Source organism: Rattus norvegicus, chromosome 19 (genome assembly GCF_021556685.1).
Source record: "Rattus norvegicus strain SHRSP/BbbUtx chromosome 19, alternate assembly SHRSP_T2T, whole genome shotgun sequence".
NCBI lineage: Eukaryota > Metazoa > Chordata > Mammalia > Rodentia > Muridae > Rattus > Rattus norvegicus.
The window spans coordinates 67,339,107-67,344,811 of NC_141552.1; the positions used below are offsets into that span (position 1 = coordinate 67,339,107).

General features: G+C 44.2%; 1 pseudogene; it reads left to right on the forward strand.

Moving 5' to 3' along the window:
• Positions 1-505: 505 nt before the first annotated feature.
• LOC147999605 (large ribosomal subunit protein uL24 pseudogene) lies at positions 506-1,017 on the forward strand (annotated as a pseudogene).
• Positions 1,018-5,705: the final 4,688 nt, after the last annotated feature.

Genomic DNA, 5,705 nt, shown 5'->3' on the forward strand with positions numbered 1-5,705 from the left:
TTCGACTCACTGCGTAGACTGTCTCCTCCAGGACTTCTGTGGGAATTGCATTAGATGTTCTTTCCAGGTGCAGAAATGCTGAGGAAATGAGGCCCTGCAAACCGAAGGACAAGAATGCTAATGTTGTCTGGCCAGCTCCCACCCAGGTGCCTTCCCACAGCTATGGGAGGGCCGCGTGCTTGGCAGAGATGGAGCTTCCTGCCTGATTCTCTTAGATTCCTCTCTCTCTCTCTCTCTCTCTCTCTCTCTCTCTCTCTCTCTCTCTCTGCCTCTGTCGTTTTTGTTTGTTTTCAGACGGACATCTCACTCTGTAGCTCTGGCTGTTCTGGAGCTCACTATGTAGACTTGGTTAGCCTTAAACTCACAGAGCTCTGCCTGCTTCTGCTCCTGAGTACTGGGATTAAATGCATGCACCTCCCAGATCCTGTCTGATTTTTCTGTGCTATTTCTTTGTTCTTTGGCTTGACCAAATAGCATCTACCTCAGCTTCTTAAGAAATAAAAACCCCCTCTCTCCTTTTGCGGCCATCGCTGCATCGCAGCCACCAAAATGAAATTCAGTCCCTTCGTGACTTCTGACCAAAGCAAGAACCGCAGACGGCATTTCAGTGCACTTCTCTCTCACGTTCCGAGGAAGATCATGTCTTCTCCGCTTTCCAAAGAACTGAGACAGAAGTATAATGTTCGGTCTATGCCCATTCGAAAGGACGATGAAGTTCAGGTTGTTCGAGGACACCACAAAGGCTAGCAGATTGGCAAAGTGGTCCAAGTGCACGGGAAGAAATACGTCATCGACAGTGAGCGAGTCCAGCGAGAGAAGGCTAATGGCGCAACTGTCCATGTGGGCATCCACTCCAGCAAGGTGGGTATCACCAGGCTAAAGCTGGACTAGGACCGCAAGAAGATCCTGAAGAAGAAAGCCAAGTCCCGGCAAGTAGGAAGGGAGAAGGGCAAATACAAGGAAGGAACTATCGAGAAGATGCAGGAGTAAAATCTCATGCACAGCTTTCATCAAAGACTGCTTAAGTAAAAAAAAAAAAAAAGAAAGAAAGAAAGAAAGAAAGAAAGAAAGAAAAAGAAATAAAACCCCCAGCCTTACAGAAATAACTTGAGATCACAACTAAAATCCTGTTAAGTGTATTTTTGTTGTTTTCATTATCTGTGTCAGGAAAGTGAAAAGATATCATACAGATGAACTAATAGTTCTACACACACATGGACTCAGCCATACAGATGAACTAATAGTTCTGCACACACATGGACTCAGCCATACAGATGAACTAATAGTTCTGTAACACATGGACTCAGCCATACAGATGAACTAATAGTTCTGTAACACACGGACTCAGCCATACAGATGAACTAATAGTTCTGTAACACACGGACTCAGCCATACAGATGAACTAATACTTCTGCACACACATGGACTCAGCCATACAGATGAACTAATAGTTCTGTAACACATGGACTCAGCCATACAGATGAACTAATAGTTCTGCACACACATGGACTCAGCCATACAGATGAACTAATAGTTCTGCACACACATGGACTCAGCCATACAGATGAACTAATAGTTCTGCACACACATGGACTCAGCCATACAGATGAACTAATAGTTCTGTAACACATGGACTCAGCCATACAGATGAACTAATAGTTCTGTAACACACGGACTCAGCCATACAGATGAACTAATAGTTCTGTAACACACGGACTCAGCCATACAGATGAACTAATAGTTCTGCACACACATGGACTCAGCCATACAGATGAACTAATAGTTCTGTAACACACATGGACTCAGCCATACAGATGAACTAATAGTTCTGCACACACATGGACTCAGCCATACAGATGAACTAATAGTTCTGTAACACATGGACTCAGCCATACAGATGAACTAATAGTTCTGTAACACATGGACTCAGCCATACAGATGAACTAATAGTTCTGCACACACATGGACTCAGCCATACAGATGAACTAATAGTTCTGTAACACATAGACTCAGCCATACAGATGAACTAATAGTTCTGTAACACATGGACTCAGCCATACAGATGAACTAATAGTTCTGTAACACATGGACTCAGCCATACAGATGAACTAATAGTTCTGCACACACATGGACTCAGCCATACAGATGAACTAATAGTTCTGTAACACATGGACTCAGCCATACAGATGAACTAATAGTTCTGTAACACATGGACTCAGCCATACAGATGAACTAATAGTTCTGCACACACATGGACTCAGCCATACAGATGAACTAATAGTTCTGTAACACATGGACTCAGCCATACAGATGAACTAATAGTTCTGTAACACATGGACTCAGCCATACAGATGAACTAATAGTTCTGTAACACATGGACTCAGCCATACAGATGAACTAATAGTTCTGTACACACATGGACTCAGCCATACAGATGAAGTAATAGTTCTGTACACACATGGACTCAGCCATACAGATGAACTAATAGTTCTGCACACACATGGACTCAGCCATACAGATGAACTAATAGTTCTGTAACACATGGACTCAGCCATACAGATGAACTAATAGTTCTGTAACACACATGGACTCAGCCATACAGATGAACTAATAGTTCTGTAATATATGGACTCAGCCATACAGATGAACTAATAGTTCTGCACACACATGGACTCAGCCATACAGATGAACTAATAGTTCTGTAACACACATGGACTCAGCCCTACAGATGAACTAATAGTTCTGTAACACATGGACTCAGCCCTACAGATGAACTAATAGTTCTGTAACACATGGACTCAGCCATACAGATGAACTAATAGTTCTGTACACACATGGACTCAGCCATACAGATGAAGTAATAGTTCTGTAACACATGGACTCAGCAGAGACCAAAGGAAGAATCAGTCTGCTTTAAAAGGAATGCATTCCATGTCTGATGATTACTTAGACCAGGCTAGTTTGCCTGGTCTAAGGGTATCACTGGGTTATTTCCCAGTTCTATCATAGAGACCAATCCTGCCCATTAAAGGCTCAGATTAGAAACCTGACGTTTTGCCTCCTTTTGGCGATCATCATCAGGAAGATCCACGGAAGACATTGTTTGTAGACTTAAGGAGAAACCTTCTAGCTATTGCCTTTCATCATCAGTGCTAGAGTTGCCTTCCCCGACTTCTGTGGGGTGGCTTCTACGGTGAGAGGGGGAAGACACTGTCCTCTCTCGACCCTAAGCTAACTGTAGTAGTGAAGGCTAGTGAGCTGAGGCATCCCCAAGATTCTTGTCTTACCCCCCAGACATGCTAGTCTAACAGGCATGATGATGACAGCAGAATGCTCTAGCTATGAACCAGACCTTTGGATGGTATTGTTTTATTTATTAAAAACTGGGAGCTGGGTGTGATGGCACAGGCTTTAATCCCAGTACTCAAGAAGCAGAGACAGGAGGATCTCTGAATTTGAGGCAAGCCGATCTACGTGGTGAGCTCAGGCTAACCAGGGTTATATATTAAGTCTCTGTTTTTTAAAGGAGAAAGAAAACACCTAACATCTATCCAGGTCTTACATTCTCCTTATTTTATCTTAAACATTTAAACACTGGGTCTCCTGTAGCTAAGGCTGGCATTGAACCCTCGGTTGTCCTCTCTCTTTCCTAAGTACTTGGATGACAGGTGTGCTTCACCACATTCTCAGTTACAAGACTGGCAGTTACTCAGTTTATCTCACCATGGTAATGTACTTTCTGTTCTCTCTTTTCTCCCAAAAAACCAACCAACCAAATAAATGAATAGAACCCTCCTTTGTTGTTGAGATAGTATTCCTATGTCTCCCAGCCTGGTTCTTATTGAATATTAAGTAGAATTTTCACTGCCACATTATATGCACCACACGTTGTGATGGTTTGAATATGCTTGGCCCATAGGGAGTGGTACTGTTAGGAGGTGTGGCCTTGTTTGAGGAAGTATGTCACTGTGGGGGTGTTCTTTGAAGCTTCACTCAGTTGGGAAGAGTCAGTCTGCTCCTTGGCTTCCTTTGGATGAAGATGTAGAACTCTCAGCTCCTCTCGTGCCATGCCTGCCTGGATGCTGCCATGTTCCTGCCTTGATGATAATGGACTGAACCTCTGACCCTGTAAGCCAGTGCCAATTAAATGTTCTTCTTATAAGAGTTGCCTTGGTCATGGTGTCTGTTTACAGCAATAAAACCCTAACTAAGACAGAAGTTGGCTCCAGGAGTGGAGTATTGCTGCAATAGGCCTGACCATGCTTTTGTTTGGAAGAATGTGGATTTAGGGACTTTGGAAGGCAGTGGAATACTATAAATGGGGTTTCGTGGGCCATCGTAGTAGGAATATGGACGACATTGGTTCTGAGGGTGATGGTATAAGCTTTTTATAGCCACTGTGCCTCAAGATCTCCATGCCAAGATCCAGGTCAGAAACTTGTCTTCCAGCCTCAAGATCTAGATCACAGGTGAGCCTTCCAACTCTGGATTGAAGTTCATTCCAGATATAGTCAGGTTGTCAACCAGGAATAGCCATTACACCACCCAAAGTCAGTATATTAGTTATAAGATAAACAGAAATCTTGGTCATCACAACTTCTTGGTAACTGCCATCTGTGGTGGTATTTTTAAAAAACCTAGAAAAAGAAGAATCTGCAAACAACAGGCTTGTCATGCTTAAGTGGAACTATCCAGTGCGAGAGAAAGGATGATGAACAAAGCATTGAAATTATGGTTACATCAATAGTGCAGTCTGTGGCAGCACTGAGGTCATGGTCCTCCCTAGAAGACCTAAAATAAAATAGTCCACAGGACCAGGCTCCCTGCTTGGGTTGGCACACAGGTGAACCTGACAACCTGATACAGATCCCCAGAACCCACATACAAGTGGAGGGGCAGTAGGGACAGTAACAAGGTGGAAGGAGAGAACTGACTGCGGCCTTCACAGGTGCACACCCACACACTCTCCCTCACATCTCATCTTCAAAGTGTCCAATGGTCAGGGCCTAATGCGTGTTAACTGAACTGAAACATGGTAAACTTGAGTGTCCTATCTGTGTCCCCAAATGGGGGACTCATTCTGATGGCCTGTACCTCCTCGTTTTTCAAACTTAATGGTCCTCTCTTCCAAACTCTTCTGGAGGATCATGGGCAAATTCTTCAATACATGAATGAATGATGGATGGAGTCTCTTGTTCATCCCAAAATTCCTCTCATCAATTCATCCTCATATCTGCGTGTCTGTTTACCCATTCACCTACCTGACAACCTGTATCTAATCAACCACACACACACACACACACACACACACACACACACACACACCTCAACATTTTTTAATTCCTTCTTGCTTGGCCTCTGCTCACTCTTACAACCTGTGTCCCGATCGGTCTAGCTAGCAGAGCATTTCCCTCTGAACATGTACAAGTGCTGAGCCCTCTGTCTGCTTGCTCCTTGGTCTTATGCAGTGGTCTCCGGGTCCCCTGTCCCTCTGGTCCCCGGGGCCTGCGGCTTCCCTGGGAGGCCCTGACAGGACCCCTGTAAGCTGTATTGTCAAACTAACCCGAGAGGAATTTCAAGGCCATCACCACAGACACAGAAAGAAAGGCGCACGGGAAACCGAGCTGCAATTTGGAAATAGCACAAATAAAGACGACTGTGTTTGCAAACAGCCAGGTCAGCTCAAGGCAGCTGCTGGCGAAGAT